This window comes from Notamacropus eugenii, chromosome 3 (genome assembly GCF_028372415.1).
Source record: "Notamacropus eugenii isolate mMacEug1 chromosome 3, mMacEug1.pri_v2, whole genome shotgun sequence".
NCBI classification, from domain to species: Eukaryota; Metazoa; Chordata; class Mammalia; order Diprotodontia; family Macropodidae; genus Notamacropus; species Notamacropus eugenii.
In genome coordinates, this window is record NC_092874.1 from 87,545,285 (window position 1) to 87,564,056 (window position 18,772).

The window sequence follows — 18,772 nt, forward strand, 5'->3', positions numbered from 1 at the left end:
AAAAAGGCATCAGTGAAACCTTTTTAAACATACAGATGAAAGCAGAAAGTCCAGTGGGAGATAGACAATTAGGGCAGCTCTGGAACTACCATGATAAATTAGTTTCAAATATTAAAAACAAACAAAAACCTATAGTGGAGATGCATGGTTTCCTAAACAATCCTTTTCAAAACTTTTTTTTTTTCTTATGTATGTGGGTGGGGCTTTTTGGGGGGGGTGTGTGTTAAAAAGTGTATTGTTGATGCATAATGAGTGCATAATAATTACAGAAAAAAGATGTAAAGGGATACATTTCTTTTTGGAAGATCTAGGTCTAGAACAGGATTGATAGATAAGCTGAACCCATCATCTTTAATCAACAAAATCTGAATCATTTCAGTTCAATAAATTTATGTGTGTTGTGTGCAGAATGCTGGCACAGATAAGGAATTTAGATAATAAAAACCTCATGGAGCTTACAAGGATAGTACAGGAAATCAGATATATAAAAATAATTATAATGCAAAATAATATATCAGAAGTACCATTAGAAAAACACAAATTAAGTTGTAAGGTCAAGGAAAAATGACTATCAGCTGAAGGTATTGGGAAAGCAGGGCTTTGAGGAGGTGGCATTTAAGTTGGGTTTGAAAAGATAAGTAAGACTTTAATGGGTAGAGCTGGACATTATAATCAGCAAAAATACAGGGCATACAGTTGACCACTTTGTTTGATTTGGAGTAAATGAAGGCTACTGAAAACAGATTGTGGAGGGGGCTTTTCACTAACATGAATACTTCAAAATTTGTCATATCCTGACATATTGAAGTTTTACTGGGTATAGAGTAAACATTCACAAGTCGGAGGAAAATATTTTCTACACTATTATCATCAAATAAAGCAAAAAGAGGCAAGAAAGCACTTAAGATTTTACTTATCTTTGAAGGGCCAGTTTAAATACCATGGTCTGTAATAAGCCTTTCCTGATCTTCATAGTAGGAACTCTTCTCTCCAGCCTGTAATTCTTACAACACTTTTAATCTCTTTTAAAGCACGCATCACACATACTTTTGTGCTACATTCTACCTCATAAAAGTGAGGAGGCAAAAAAACTATTTAAAATAAATAAGAATATACTAATCTAGGCCACCAAATATAGGCTCAAATAACCCTAATACTTAATAAACCTTCAGTTATCATGTATTACAGCATAGTAAGGCAATTGCCATTTATTCATTCAATGAACTACACAAGATTGCGTGTAGGCTGCTGTGGAGGATATAAAATAAGCTACAGTATGGTTGCTGCCATTATGGAAATTATAGTTCAGTTAGAATAAGAGGACATGTACATACCTAAGTATAATGTAATTTATAGCATGAAAATGTGTTCAGAAGCACAAAATGCTATGTAGAAAAGGTGTTTTTGGCTAGAAGAGAACGTGGAATTTCGGTTCAGAAGGCAGAAGGAGGTGAGAAATGAGTTGAGACATGAGGATGTATCCTGCTTCCATCTTTTCTTTCTTTTCTCTCCTCCCCCTTTTTCCTTTTACCTGCTGTCTTTCCCCATTAGCCAGTAAACTCCTTGAGGGCAGGGACTGCTTTTCTTTCCGCTACTTGTATTCCAGCACTTAGCACAATGCCTGGAACATAGTAAGCACATAGAAATGCTTCCTGACTTACTGAAGTGATAATAGCTTCTTCTAGGAATTTGGTTTAGAAAAGGGGGAAATGTATGGAATAATAGTTTAAAGGGTTAGTAGAGGTAATAAAACTTTTTAGGAATGGCCATAGGGAAGGAACCCGTATGGAGATTGAAGATTTAAGGAGGAGTGGTGACTGAGAGGCATTCTTCAGGATAAGATGAGAAGGGACGGAATAACGGGCACATGGAAGTGGCTGGCCTTGATAAAGATAAGTGTCATCTCATTTTAAGACACTGGAGGAAAGGAAGAGGTTGTTGGGGATGGTTTTAAGATGATGAGAAGGGAAGAAAAGGACTTCATGGCAAATGACTTCAATTTTCTCAGTAAAGTAAAAAGGTCCTTAGCTGAATTGGTAGGGAGAGAGGGAACTGTTTGAGGCTTAAGAAGAGAAGTCTTCAGGTGGCAATGATCATTTATAATTAGTATCTGGGGCAATGATCACACAAGTTTACATCCTTCATTCTCAACCAAAACTTGTATTTTCTCCCAAGGGTAAGGTTGTCTCAAATACTTTTTATTTACTTTAGTATCAGACTATATAAATATCTTGAAAAAAATGCTAGGCACTTAGTTGCTGATTGACAAAAACCAGAATCACAGAATTTAATTACAGATTATAGTAAAACAAGGTTCCACTGCATAATATACAAAAACACCAATGAATAAGTCATAACAATAATACAGATTTGTTCTTTAAAGTTTTCAGAGCCAATTATGTGAAGTAGGTACTACATGTATCATTATACTCATTTTACAGATACCAAAACTAAGTAGTAAAAACTGAGTCTTGGCTTAATTGACTTTCCCAATGTCTAGAGTTCAGAAATTTCAAGAGGCAAGAGCTACACCTAGACATTTCTGACTCCAAATCCAGCACTCTATCCATTTTCCATGTTATTGCTGAGAACCACATATACAGTTATTTCTTAGTTTTACCCTTATGGTATTAAGCAGGCACAGTTCACAGATTCATTAGGTCCCTAGCTATCGACCTGAAGTTTCTTTATTCTCCACAAAGACCCTCTCTTTCTCTCAAGAACAAAAAAAAAAAAAGAACCTCTTTTTTAAGTTGTCTGGCTCATGGCCTTAGCCACTACTCAATCTAAGAGGGCTGACAGGGATCTCTCAGCTAACCATTCTCATTTTCCATGACCCCACTCCTAAGGCTCAGTGAAATAAATTAAATTAAAACTTTTAATTGGCTTCTTTGGTATATTTAATTTTAATAATATCTGAAAAATTTAAAGGTGTTAAGAGTAAAATAGATTATTTACAGTTAATCAAATGTGTTATAGGAAGTTACCTCTATGAAAACAGTCAAGTACTATGCCCTTGGTCAGTCACATTACCTCCATGCCATTAATTCTGTAAGAAAATTATATTTCATTGAACTTAGAATATACAGAGTTATACACAACAAAAAGAAAGCTCAAAGGAAAAAACAGGGCAGGAACACCCAACATCTCTGTTGCACTTTCTCCATAAAACCTATTTTCACTGAAAAAAAAAATCAAACCTCTACTTATAAAGGTTTCAAGCTAATAAAATTCTAATGATTGCTTTTGAAGGCAGTAGGGAATTGTTTACTAGCCACTTTGTCACTTGAGCAATTACTAAAATTTAAAAGCTGAAAGCATATTTACCTAACGGATGAGTTAAACAGAACTAAAAACACACGAATTCTTCTCTAATGTATTGTAGGAAGACTTAAGAAATACACTACCAAAAAAATTATCATGGATGCTATTTGAGTGGATCAACAAAGAAATTCTGCAATTGGCATTATATATCAATTTGGGGGAGAAACGAAAGGCACCCTAAAAATATATGCAGTTTTCAACTAATTTTCTTTTAACCATAGGTAATTTTCAAAAGTACTGATACAGATAAGTACTCAGGTTGAACTGTCCTAACAAATAATGATATTCCTGTTTAAGTATAAAACTGTTTCTTGTGACATGACCTAGCCAGACCACCTTCACTGACCTTCTTACAACTAATTTTTTTTAATATATTTCAAAATATTTTGTAGGTTTCCTAAAAGACAGCAGAAGTTACAAGTTTAGAGAAGATGAAAAACTTAATCACTGGGGGAGAGCCATGATGGAGGAGTAAATTCTGGTACTCACATGAACTCTCCCAAGTTCTCCTCTAAACAACTTTAAAATAATGCCTCAAAACAAGAGGCATTTGTAGAACCCACAAAAGAATGAGGTGAGACAATTTTGCAGCCCAAGAAAAATTAGTAGAAAAGGTCTAACAGGTGTGAGAGTAGACTGCAGTCCAGCAAAGGCTGTGGTCTGGCAAGTCAGTAGCAAGACTTTGGGGTTACTGAATCAACAGTGGCAGTTTCTGGAGCTCTCAGTCCCCAGATAGGCAGGGTGTCAGGCAACCAATCAGAAGGATTACAGGGGACCCTGTGCTAGCACTGGGTGTCAGACTCTGTGGCACTGGCCATACCTTCAGTTCTGGGTTGAAGTCCCAGCACAAGACGGAGTACCAGCACACTAGAGCTTGTGGCCAGAGGGGAGTGTGAACCCTGGTCACAGTTCAGGGTGGAAAAGTGTGCATGTGGTTGTTCACAGATCAGAGCACAGGCCAGGAGAATAGTGACCACATCTCTCCTTAGATCCTACCACCTTAGAAAAACTTTAAACTTAAAAACCTTCTAAAAATAGTTGCATAAAAACCGTTAATCTTAGAACAGTGGCACTTCCGCCCTGGCAGAAAAGCCAACTTTAATATAGAAGTCAAGAAAAAGATGAAATGACAAGGAAAAAAAAAAAAAGAGCCTGACTATAGAAAGTTACTGAGGTGACAGGGAAGATCAAAACACAAACTGAGGAGACAACATCAAAGTCAAAACAGTTACAACCAAAGTCTCAAGGAAAAATGTGAATTAGCATCAGGCACAAAAAAGAATTCCTGGAAGAGGTTCGCAAAGATTTTACAAATCAAATAAGGGAAGTGGAGAAGAAACCAGGAATAAAAATGAGAGTGATGCAAGAAAATCATTTATAAAAAAAAGCTAATAGCTTGGTAATGGAGGCAAAAACTCCAGAAAAACACTAAAAACAGAATAGGCAAAATGGTGAAAGAGGCACAAAACTCTACTAAAGACAATTGAAAAGGTATAAAATTTCACTGAAGAAATTAATTCTTCTGAAAGCAAGATTGGGAAAGTGGAAACAAATGACTCCATGAAAAGATGTGACAGCAAAATCAAAAGAATGAAATAGAAGAAAATGTGAAGTAGCTCATAAGAAAAACTAACATGGAAAACATACTGACGAGAGATAACTTAAGAATTATTAGACTACCTGAAAGCCATGGGTGTCTCTGCTTTGCCTATCTTGGCATCTATAATTTCTTTATTATCTTATTATCATTGCTATAATTTACAGAACTGTATCAAAAGGATGCTTACATTATTAATATTTAATGGGAAAGAGTGAGGTGCCTCCCCATTGCATATGATGCCTACTTTTGGTTTTAAATGTTTTCATTACATATTCTTTTAAAAAACCCTCTGGAATGAATATAGTTCACATTCAAGTGAGAGATAATATGCAAATAACTATTTAAGTGTGAAAAATAATATAAAGGGTTAAATGGAAAGTAATCTTAGAGGAAAGGCTCCCACTGAGGGGTAGGAACTATAGAGAAAGGAGTCCTTTTGAAAGCAGGATGTGAGTTAAGTGATGAAAGAAGCCAGGAGGTGATAATAAAGAGCCAGATCATTCCAGACTTGGGAGACAGGCACTAAAAAGGCAAAGAATTGGAAGGTGAAGTATTGTGTGGGAGGAACCAGCAAGAATGCCAGTGTAGCTAAATCATAGGGTACCATGGAGAGGTTAAATTATAAAAAGATTGGAAAGGCATGATGGGGACAGGTTGTAAAAGGTTTTAACTACTAGATACTATTTCATATTAGGTGTTAGAAATAATAGGAAGCCAACAGACTTTACTGACAAGGGGAGGTGACATGGTCTGACCTGTGCTTTTGGAAAATTACTTTGGCAGCTGAATGGAAGGTAAACTGAAGTAAGGAGATATGTGGGCCACACTAACCAGAATCTTTATAGAATAGTCTAACCATGAGTTAAGAAGGACCTGTATCAGTGTAATGGCTAAATGAGTGAAGAAAAGAAAATTACAATAATATATTGTAAAAGAATAACAGAATTTGATAGCAGATTGGATATATGAGATAAGTGAATGAAAATAAAGGGTCATACTTCCAGATGAATCTAGGTTAACAGGAAGATAGTGGTGCCCTTGTGAGTAACAGGAAAGTGGAAAAGAATGGAGATTTTGAAAGTAAATATAATAAGTTTTATTCTGAACGTGCTGATTTGTGATCTGTATGGGGCATCCAATTCAAGATGTTCATAAGAAACTGGGTGATACCAAATTGGAGTTTAGGAGAGAAAGTAAGGCTGAATAGATTGATGTGGGAATCATCTGGGCATAGATGTTAATTAAACCCATGGGAGGTTAAGAAGATCACCAAGAGTAATAGTATAAAGCAAGGATTCTTGAACTTTTTTTTATGTCATGTACCCCCTTTGGTAGCCAGGTGAAACCTATAAACTACAAACCCTTCTCAAAAAATGTTCTTAAATTCAAAAATTCACCAAAGCCAAATACATATGTTAAAAAAGGAAAACAATTATATTGAAATACAGTGATGAAACAAATTTTTTTAAGTTCATGGACTCTGAGTAAAGAATTTCTAGTAAAGAGAGATAAAAGAAAGGAGACTAAGACAAAGTCCTAGGGGACACTCATGGCTAGTGGAAGTAACCTGGACAGAGATCCAGCAAAGAACACTGAGAGAGGTCAAATCCACAGAAGAGACAGTTATCAAAAATGATCTTGGCTTTGGAGCTTTACTACCCTCTCAAAAGTATCCATCTGTCCAGTAAGCCAACAATGGGGCATCTCTCCTGTTTATGCTCTTCTCTTTATGGTAACACCAAGGACTGTGCCTTTCATACTTCTTCTTTGCCATTATCATTCTTGTTTCCCATCACAGAATTTAAATTTACCTTTTCTAAACCTGTAACTTCAGGATCAATCTCTGGTTCCTCAGTGTCTGAAAGGCATAATTAAATGAATTCATACACATCTGCTAATGAGAGTAGCTAGCTCCCAAGGTTTATGTGCTTCTTTAGAAGTCCAACAAAAGGCAAGTTGGAAGTAATCCTATTAATACTATCTCACTTGGCAGTCAGAATGTAAAGTTGAGTATTTAGACCAAATGGAAGAGGACTATGGAAAATAGGTATATTCCTGGAAAGATACTCCCCCCTTTAGACTCCCATAACAGACCATAAAGGATATAAGTTATACTGGTCAGAGTTAAAGGGATGCAAGTTACACAATGAGACAAACTACCATACCTATCTAATATTAAAAATGCCCAGTGACATTGATTTAAGTTTGAAAATAAAACAAAGTATAATGTGCATCTATAATCAAATGAATGCCATTTTTCATATTCAATCTTAAGAATATAGGATTTTTGGGGGGCGGAGCCAAGATGGCAGAGTAGAAAGACAACAAATGCAGGCTCTCCCCACACAGCCCATAAGATACCAGTAGAGAGGGACTCTCAACAAATTTTGGAGCAGCAGAAGTGGAAAACAACAGAGTGGAGATTTCCAGCCCAGGGTGACCTGAAAGGCCCACAGGAAATGTCTGTGGCACTGGACGTGGAGCAGAGCCCACTTCAGCCTTGGCCACGCGTGGCATGGCTCACAAACAGCCCTCAGGGGTGGACTTTCCAGTCAGAATCCCCAGTTCCAGGAGTAGAGGTTCCCAGATCCCTCAACCCACAGGCGCCAAAGGTCAGTGACAGGGTTTTTTCAGCTGGCCGGGAAGGGAGAAGGGCCTTCCCATAGCTCTGGTCTCAGGCAGCGGCCGGCCGCAGAGCCCACATAGGGCAGGCGGCAGCAACAGCAGCCTGCATCCATTGTTGGATAGTAAAAACCCCTGGGGGCACTGAGGAGCTGAATATTACCTCAGCCCTGTGTAGAGGCCCTGAGGGAGCTTGCAGAACTGGAGGCCAGGTGGCTGTGAAGAGGAAACTGCTAAGATTCGGGGCACAAAAATCTCTTCCTACTACCAGACCAGTGTACTCGCTTGATTGTGTCACCTAGGAGGAACTGCGATCTTACAGATTCCCAGAGTATACCGTACTCTTGACAAAGGACCCAAAAGTCAAGTAACTGGTTGGGAAAATGCCCAAAAAAGGGAAAAAAATAAGACTATAAAAGGTTACTTTCCTGGTGAACAGATATGTTCTCCCATCCTTTCAGAGGAGGAAGAACAATGCCTATCATCAGGGAAAGACATAAAAGTCAAGGCTTCTGTATCCCAAACATCCAAAATAAATATTCAGTGGGCTCAGACCATGGAAGAGCTCAAAAAGGATTTTGAAAATCAAGTAAGAGAGGTGGAGGAAAAACTGGGAAGAGAAATGAGAGAGATGCAAGAAAAGCATGAAAAGCAGGTCAACACCTTGCTAAAGGAGACCCAAAAAAATGCTGAAGAAAATAACACCTTTAGGGGGCGGAGCCAAGATGGCGGAGTAGAAAGACGCACATACACATAGCTCTGAACCCACAACCCATAGAATGGCTACAGGGAAGTAACTCACGGCGAATTCCGCACCCAGAGGCCACGGAACATTGGAGCGTGGGAGATTTCTGTTCCAGAGAGACCTGCAAACCTCTCACGGGGGGTCCTTCGCGCTGCGGACTGGGCGCCAGGACTGGGAGCTGAGTGCAGCCCTGCCGCGGCCGCGGCACCGAGAGGAAAAGATCCGAGCAGGCTTCACAGACAGGATCTCCGGCGGCCACGCGGGTCCCTCCACCCACAGAGGGATCTGCAAACCTCTCACAAAAGGTCCGTCGCGCTGCAGACACAAAACCCAGCCCAGACCTGCTGTGGCCACAGCTGCGGCACCGAGAGAAACAGATCCGAGCAGGCTTCAGGGACGGGATCTCCAGCGGCCGCACAAGTCCCTCCACCCACAGGTGACAGGGGTGGGTGAGAGAGTCTCTTTGGCGGGTCGAGAGGGGAGTGGGGTGCCCCCATAATTCAGGCCCCCCCCCGGGAGGTAGAAGCTGAGAGGCGGCTGCAGACAGGGGCTCCCCAAGCGGGCGGGAGCCTGAATCCATTGCGGAAGGTCTGTGCATAAACCCCCTGAGGGAACTGAGCCTGAGAGGTGGCCCTGCCCCCGACCTCAGCACCAGAACATAATCTCATACTGAATAGCAGCCCTGCCCCCGCCAAAAGCCCTGAGGCTGGAAGCAGCATTTGAATCTCAGACCACAAACAAGGGCTGGGAGGATCAGGAGGTGAGGTGGGTGTGAGGAAAATATTCAGAGGTCAAGTCACTGGCTGGGAAAATGCCCAGAAAAGGGAAAAGAAATAAGACTATAGAAGGTTACTTTCTTGGCGAACAGGCATTTCCTCCCTTCCTTTCTGATGAGGAAGAACAAGGCTTACCATCAGGCAAAGACACAGAAATCAAAGCTTCTGTGTCCCAGCCCACCCAATGGGCTCAGGCCATGGAAGAGCTCAAAAAGAATTTTGAAAATCAAGTTAGAGAGGTGGAGGAAAAGCTGGGAAGAGAAATGAGAGACATGAAGTCAAAGCATGAACAGCAGATCAGCTCCCTGCTAAGGGAGACCCAAAAAAATGTTGAAGAAATTAACACCTTGAAAACTAGCCTAACTCAATTGGCAAAAGAGGTTCAAAAAGCCAATGAGGAGAAGAATGCTTTCAAAAGCAGAATTAGCCAGATGGAAAAGGAGATTCAAAAGCTCACTGAAGAAAATAGTTCTTTCAAAATTAGAATGGCACAGATGGAGGCTAATGACTTTACGCAAAACCAAGAAATCACAGAACAAAGAGAGAAGAATGGAAAAATGGAAGATAATGTGAAATATCTCATTGGAAAAACAACAGACCTGGAAAATAGATCCAGGAGAGACAATTTAAAAATTATGGGACTACCTGAAAGCCATGATCAAAAGAAGAGCCTAGACACCATCTTTCATGAAACTATCAAGGAAAACTGCCCTGAGATTCTAGAACCAGAGGGCAAAATAATTATTCAAGGAATCCACAGAACACCGCCTGAAAGAGATCCAAAAAGAGAAACTCCTAGGAACATTGTGGCCAAATTCCAGAGTTCCCAGGTCAAGGAGAAAATACTGCAGGCAGCTAGAAAGAAACAATTCAAGTATTGTGGAAATACAATCAGGATAACACAAGATCTAGCAGCCTCTACATTAAGGGATCGAAGGGCATGGAACAGTATATTCCAGAAGTCAAAGGAACTAGGACTAAAACCAAGAATCACCTACCCAGCAAAACTGACTATAATACTTCAGGGGAAAAAATGGTCTTTCAATGAAATAGAGGATTTTCAAGTATTCTTGATGAAAAGACCAGAGCTGAAAAGAAAATTTGACTTTCAAACACAAGAATGAAGAGAACCATGAAAAGGTGAACAGCAAAGTGAAGTCATAAGGGACTTACTAAAGCTGAACTGTTTACATTCCTACATGGAAAGACAATATTTGTAACTCTTGAAACATTTCAGTATCTGGGTACTGGGTGGGATTACACATGCACACACGCTCACATACATAGAGACAGAGTGCACAGAGTGAATTGAATAGGATGGGATCATATCTTTAAAACAAAATGAAATCAAGCAGTGAGAGAGAAATATATTGGGAAGAGAAAGGGAGAAATTGAATGGGGCAAATTATCTCTCATAAAAGAGGCAATCAAAAGACTCATTAGTGGAGGGATAAAGAGGGGAGGTGAGAGAAAAACATGAAGTCTACTCTCATCACATTCCACTAAAGAAAAGAATAAAGTGCACACTCATTTTGGTAGGAAAACCTATCTCACAATACAGGAAAGTGGGGGTTAAGGGGACAAGCAGGGTGGGGGGGATGATAGAAGGGAGGGCATGAGGAGGAGAGTGCAATTCGAGGTCGACACTCATGGGGAGGGATAGGATCAAAAGAGAATAGAAGTAATGGGGGACAGGATAGGATGGAGGGAAATATAGTTAGTCCTATACAACACAACTATTATGGAAGTCATTTGCAAAACTACACAAATAAGGCCTATATTGAATTGCTTGCCTTCCAAAGGGAAGGGGTGGGGAGGGAGGGAGGAAGAGAAGTTGGAACTCAAAGTGTTCGGATCAACTGTCGAGTAATGTTCTTGCCACTAGGAAATAAGAAAAACAGGTAAAGGGGTATAGAAAGCTATCTGCCCCTACAGGACAAAAGAGAAGATGGAGACAAGGGCAGAGAGGGATGATAGAAGAGAGAGCAGATTGGTCATAGGGGCAATTAGAATGCTTGGTGTTTGGGGGGGGAGGGGACAAAAGGGGAGAAAATTTGTAACCCAAAATTTTGTGAAAATGAATGTTAAAAGTTAAATAAATAAATTTAATAAAAAAAAAAAAAAAAAAAAAAAGAAAATAACACCTTTAAAAGTAGGCTAACAAAACCAAAAGAATGAAAAAATGGAAGATAATGTGAAATATCTCATTGGAAAAACAACTGACCTGGAAAATAGATCCAGGAGAGACAATTTAAAAATTAGGGGACTACCTGAAAGCCATGATCAAAAAAAGAGCCTAGACATCATCTTTCATTTTCAATTATCAAGGAAAATTGCCCTGAGATTCTAGAACCAGAGGGCAAATAAGTATTTAAGGAATCTACCAATCATCGCCTGAAAGAGATCCAAAAAGAGAAACTCCTAGGAATATTGTGGCCAAATTCCAGAGTTCCCTGGTCAAGGAGAAAATATTGCAAGCAGCTAGAAAGAAACAATTCAAGTATTGTGGAAATACAATCAGGATAACACAAGATCTAGCAGCTTCTACATTAGGGATCGAAGGATATTCCAGAAGTTAAAGGAACTAGGACTAAAACCAAGAATCATCTACCCAGCAAAACTGAGTATAATACTTCAGGGGAAAAAATGGTCTTTCAATGAAATAGAGGACTTTCAAGCATTCTTGATGAAAAGACCAGAGCTGAAAATAAAATTTGACTTTCAAACACAAGAATCAAGAGAAACATGAGAAAGTAAACAACAAAGAGAAATCATAAGGGACTTACTAAAGTTGAACTATTTACATTCCTACATGAAAATTCAATATTTGTAACTCTTGAAACTTTTTTTCAGTATCTGGGTAGTTGGTAGGATTACACACACACACACACACACACACACACACACACACACACACACACACACACACACACACACACACACACACACACACACACACACACACACACACACACAGAAACAGAGAGCACAGGGTGAATTGAATAGGATGGGTTCATATCTTAAAATAATGAAATCAAGCAGTGAGAGAGAAATATATTGGGAGAAGAAAGGGAGAAATGAAATGGGGCAAATCATCTCTCATAAAAGAGGCAAGTTAAAGACTTTTCAGTGTAGGGAAAAAAGGGGGGAGGTGGGAGAAAAAACATGAAGCTTACTCTTATCACATTCAACTAAAGGAAGGAATAAAATGCACACTCATTTTGGTATGAAAACCTATCTTACAATACAGGAAAGTGGGAGAGAAGGGGATAAGCAGGGTGGAGGGGATGATGGAAGGGAGGGCAGTGGGAGGAGGGAGCAATTAGAAGTCAACACTCTTGGGGAGGGATAGGATCAAAAGAAAGAATAGAAGAAATAGGGGGCAGGACAGGATGGAGGGAAATATAGTTAGTTTTACACAACACGACTATTATGGAAGTCATTTGCAAAAACTACACAGATATGGCCTATATTGAATTGCCTGCCTTCCCAAAGGGGATGGGTGGGGAGGGAGGGATGAAGAGAAGTTGGAACTCAAAGTTTTAGAAACAACTGTTGAGTATTGTTCCTGCAACTAAGTAAGAAATACAGGTAATGGGGTATAGAAAATTATCTTGCCCTACAGGACAAAAAAGAAGATGGGGATAAGGGAAGGGAGGAATGTTAGAAGGGAGGACAGATTGGTGATAGGGGTAATTAGAATGCTCAGCGTTCTGGGGTAGGGGGAGAGGAAAATGGGAAGAAAATTTGGAACCCAAAATTTTGTGGAAATGAATGTTGAAAACTTAAATAAATTTAAATGAAAGAAAAAAGAATATAGGATTTTTTACAATAGCTAATTCAGCTGTTATGGCTAACCTTTTCTCTGGCACAAAATAGCATTTTTTTTCTTCACAAATGAATCTTCTTGGATTCATCCCTGGAAGAACCAAGAACTTTCCTATTTAGACCCTATCTAGAAAAACATTAGGGCCTATTTACCAATAAGATATAAATATCCAAGCAAAAATCAGTAAGGCCATAATTCATCAGGTTCCCATGCAAACTACTGAAATAAAAGCACTAGTATTTATACAACAGTCAGCATTTTTGCCTACTTCGATTCAACTGATACAATCATTGTTGAAATGCATGAAGCATATTAAATACATAATAACAATAGAACACTTTTCTCAAATCCTTCAGGTATGCTATTTACTGGGTGAACATTCTAGAGAAATCTGACTATAAAATTCTTAGAATATTTAGAAAAATGTGAATTGTTTCAATCAACAGTATCAGAGCCTACCAGATAATTACTAGAAGATGGATCAAGACCACACAGTAAATGTCAAAAATTTTTAACAATTAGTTAAAAGGTAAGCTTTCAGAAGATGAGTGTAATCAAACTGTCATATTAAAAAATGAATTTGGTAATATAGTTATGAGTAAAAAAAAATAAATTCAGGACAAAACACTGTCACTTATCTTCAGCCCAGCATTTATCTTTATCATATTGTGGATATCACCTCCTCCTATCTGTAATTATAAGGGCAAGTAATAAAAAGGTGTATGGAATAAATGTGTATTAACTTCAATGGCTCAAAAATATAAAAAGATGTTGATAATATCTGATCATTTTCAGTCCTCAAAGTTTTCAAGGCCTTTCAAATTTAACAAAGGAAGTAATGGGGTATTAAGTATCCTTATAACATCTGGCTAACTAGGATAAAGATGGAAAGCTAGAACTATCCAGCACAACTTTGTAGATTATGTCCAATTAAGTAATAATTACTCTGATTTGACATGAGTAGCAAATACTAAAAAAAACAGATTTATATCTAATATTGTTTATGACTATATTACAATTATTCTTCAAAGGACAGAAATAAGTAATTGTAAACTGCTTCATAAAACATAAGAGCACTATTTAAATGTGATCTATTATTACAGTAAGTTGGGGATCATCAAGCTTTATAGAATAAGGAACTTTTGAACCACACCTGAATGGGAGGATTATAGGCAGTTGATGGAAAGGATTAGCCAACAAAAGGAAGTGTGATGCTCCCTTAGTATTTCAAAGGCCATTAATTTCTAGTTAAGTCTCTCCCTATGAGAAATGATAAAGAAAAAATTATAGGCCTACAACCAAACCATCAAAAAACCCTTTAGTTTTAAAGAGTTTAAATACTGCAATTCTATCTTAGGATATTTCTAATATATCTGGAAAAAGTTTTAATTCTACCAGTATCAGATTAACATTTCCTTTAAGAAAAGACAGACCTTCAGATACCAATGAGAAACTATGACTCTCAATTCCCTAGTGAAATAAGACCCCCAAATTTTCATAATGAAGTAATTTCTAAAGCAATGTACAATCAAGACTCTAAGCATAAAGTCAAAAAAAGATGCGATAAAATTTGAATCAAAAGGAATAATAATTATAATTTCTAGGGAAACTGCTTTAATATTAATAAATCATTTGCTTTTCATCTACTACTGTTAAAGATAATTAAATTCAAAGTAAAGAACAAGATGACAAAATAGGGTAACTGATATACTATAGAATATAAATCCCTACAGTTCTGAAATGATATTAATTTGGGTTGGCAAAGACTACCTGTATAACTATGATTTTATATAAATTATGAAAATTTTAATGCTATTTATTTTTTGATAGTGTGAGATTTAAGATAACTCAGCAAGGATACAGTGTTTACATTTTACTTTCATACAAATATTAAATTGCTGCGGATGCTAAATTGCTTCCTTTGTAGCAGGTTCGATTTATTTACAAAGAACCTTTTAATAATGTACTGCAGGTTTTGAATAATATTCTGCAGATGGATAAATGGAAGCATTCTTTGGAAATGGATGAATGAGTATTCAATAAGGTCTTTAACTTAGACCATAAAGCTGGCAGTTATTGAACAGCAAGGACGTGCCTTATCTTTCTGTTTAATTCGTCAGTTTGGCAAACATGCCACAAAAGAGGTGCCTACACACCTGGGGGGGAAGGAGAAAAAGCTATTTAATAGCACTGTCACTTTATCCTTTAGCGAGTATATGCGCTATTCAATAAAGCAATAATCAAGGATTTTCTTTTGCTGTAATTTTTTTAAGGTTAATTTGCTACGTCCCTTTAATTTATTCAAGACTATAACCTTTTTTTTTTTGTTCCTGAAAAGCCACCTTGTAAATAATCAAATAAGAGTTCAGCAGAACTCTAAAATGTTAGTGTGCAGAGATATACAAATTTCAAATTGGCAAATCATCCTAGGGATTTTATTATTTTAGCCATACCACCTCAAAAAATGTATCCTATTATTATCATCTATTTTTTTCAACTGAGCTAGTCCTTTTTCACATACTGCTAGTTTGAGACCTGAGTAAATTTCACTCCATCAAATTTATGATCTGTTGCATCTAGGTGTATTGTAGCTTCTTTCCTTCATGTCCCAGCTTTTCAGCCCCATTACTGACTTTGGTCAAGTATCAATCAACAAAAAGTTAGGTTATCAAACACTGTGCTAACCTCTGAACATACAAAAAAGGGCAAAAGACAGTTCCCTGTCTTCAAAGGGCACACAGCCTAATGGGTAAGTAAGGGTATTAAAAGTGATCAGTCAAAAAGGGCTCACCTTTGGAAATCAATCTAGGGGCAAGCATTAGTGTTTACACGATAGGTAAAATGGAATCACATGACAAAAAAAAAATTTACAGTTAGAAAAGTCTTTTTGGATATAGAGTCCTTAGCACAAACTCCCTAACAGAATGGATGTTCTTTTTTCTGCAATGAACAACTTTAAACTGGGAAGAAAAAATATTAGCTCAACATAGAGCTATCATATAAAACACATTACTCCTGAAAAGTATATGCTGAAATTTCTGAATTTTAGTAAATCATATATATTAAACAATGGTTATACTAAATTTTCAAATTTATATTTGTCTTCAAATATAACTTTCAATCACTTGCGGATCTTTTCAGGAGATTTCTCCTTCCCCAAATAAGTCCCAGTAATAAATGAAATATAAGTAAGTAATGAATACACTAGGGAAATTTGCAATGTCAAGGGTAGCATTAAAATGACTTCCTCTTCTGTAAAGAAAGTAACCTTTGGTAACAGAAATCATCCTTTCCCCAATCACAGCTGCTTTCCTATTCTGTATTTTAATAGATGGAAGGCAGGATTACACCGTGGAGAAAGAGTAATCTATTAATAATCACAGGACCCAGAAGAAATGCATGACCCAGGTAACTGAACAACTCATCCAAATTGTGGAGCTCAATTTGTTGTGTAAAATGAAATATGGCTTCTAAGTTCCCATTCAACTCTGACTCTGATCTTACCAACATATGAATTTTAATAACTTCCCCTGGTGACCTAAAAATTACATTCTTATCTTCTCCCCACAACCAGGTTGCTCTAAGCATCTCCATTCTCTAATTTGTGGGTTCCAAGAATGACAGGCTACTTTAATAAAGGCTAAAAGTGTGTTTATGAGGCCTGTGAAATTAGGTGAAGAGATAGGGATGTAAATAACTAAAGGGTCAATTTTCTATTAGGTCTGAAATTTTAAAAAATGTGATCAATGGGAAAACGAATCAGGTCACTTTCTATTGTCAGTCACATCTGTAGATGAAACAATTAAAGAGAAACACAGTTCAGTTGTGGCCTGTCTGTGCACAGACCACATCTGTACTACTGTATTCAGTTCTGGATGCCACATTTTAGGAAGGACATTGATAAACTGTGGAAGGATCAGAGGAGGGAGACTAAGATGGGGACAGCCTTATATTCATTCCACATGAGGATCAGCTGAAAGAAACAAGCATGTTTGGTATGGAGAGAGAAGATACAAGGGAAATATAACAGCTGTTACATTAGACTTCGTATGCTTGGGCCCAGAAGGAAGAATAAAGTATGTAGAAGTTTCAAAGAAACAAAATGAAGTTGTGTGTAAGGAAACATTTCCTAACAAAGAGAGCTATCGAAAAGCACAATAGACCAACACAGCCTAAGCTATAGGTTGCAACCACAGTTTAAGAAGAGCTGAAGGGGTGGTGAGTGGAAAAGGTTTAAGAAGTCCTGGAACAGACTACCCCAGAGATAGTGGCTGTTTATCACCAGAGGTTTTCAAGCAAAGTTGGATGAGCACTTACTAAGTATGTTGCAGAAGAGGCAGTTATACATGATAATTCGAACTAGATGAGGGAAATAGACAGCGTTATGTTCCCAAAGCAAGAGAGAGTGGAAAAAGATGTGAAAAAAGCACACACATCGTCTTGAACCTGCAAGATCTTTAGATGTAAAATGAGAATTATATTTATACAACAGTTTTTGTGAGGTTCAAATGATCCTCATATTATATCAAGTGTTATAAACTCACTTTTTAAAACAAATATCATAAAGTACCATAATTATACTGGTAACTCTATTATAAATGATTCTACTAAGTAAAACTTTCAGATATTTAAGTAAAGCTTAAGCTTAAAGCTTAAGAATAAGTTGTATGAAGAAATAAGGAATTTAGTCTAATCTCCAATTGACAACACACTGACTAAAAAGATACAGTAAACTCTAGTTTATCTAAAATTGTGAGGAAATGAAAACTTTTACATCAGTTGATTTCTAAAATTGTGGGGTTGTGAACTACTGGGTCTTAAGAGTTACATCAAGGGGTCCAAGAATCCATATGTACATCAGGCTTCCAACCTCAGAAAGTTCTAAAACAGAGGTACAAATGTGTCATTAAAAAAAACTTGATAGACTCAATGTGTCTAGAACATACATGAGGATACAGCTGTGACTTATAAAATACAAATTGTGTTAATGATTCACAATGTATTTTTCGTTACTATGTATTTACGCAAAGATACACAAATAATATATCTACAAAAAAAAGTTTAATGTTATAAGAAAGGGGAAGATAGAGGAGCCTCTAAGTTCTTCATTCTTGAAAAGACTGGGTACCAAGGCTTTACTCAAGCATCTATATCAGTTACCAGATAAATCATCCATGTAAGACTATTTTTCAAGTAGAAAAAAATTTACTTTTATAACAAAAACTACATTAAACACTTGATTTTTTCTATGATAACCTCAAAAAGTATTTCAAGATTCTGAAGTACATAAGGGTAATTATATTTTAAAGCATTTTCCTCACGGGGAGAAATGTAGTATAACTAGCTTCATTTTAAAATGGAGAAAAAAAACCAGCACCCCCTCCCCTAACCAGCAAGGTTAAGTGATTTGCTGACAGCACAAATAGTGTTAGAAAGCCAGCTTACAACATGCCTCATCTTTAAATCTATTTCCCTCTGAGTCACAAATTTAGAACCAAAAAGGACCTTAAAGGCCAACTAGTTCGACCACATCATTTTGCAGGTGAAGACACTGAGACTCAGAGAAATTAAATGACTTGTCCAAGGTCACACAGGTGACAGAGGCAGGATTTGAGCTCAGGTCATCTGTCTTTCAAGTTATATAAAATATATAACTTTAAAATACTGCCCATATCTTACCCTATAACTTTCAATGACCATAAACAAAAAAAATTACAACAACCCCCGCCCAAATCTATTCTGCCAAAACTGCCAAAACTCTGCATCCCACTGACTATATCTTTCCGGTAAAATAGCTAAAGAAAACAGTTCCTTTTTTTCTTCTTTTCTTTGTAGTTTGGGGGTAGGTTGGGGGTGGGGGTGCGCTTGGGAGTGGG

General features: G+C 37.5%; 1 protein-coding gene across 3 annotated transcripts in view; it reads right to left on the minus strand.

Annotated features, from left to right (window-relative positions):
- Positions 1-18,772, minus strand: part of UBE3C (ubiquitin protein ligase E3C) — a 176,909-nt gene that overhangs the window by 59,394 nt on the left and 98,743 nt on the right. The gene's annotated exons all lie outside the window — the stretch shown is intronic.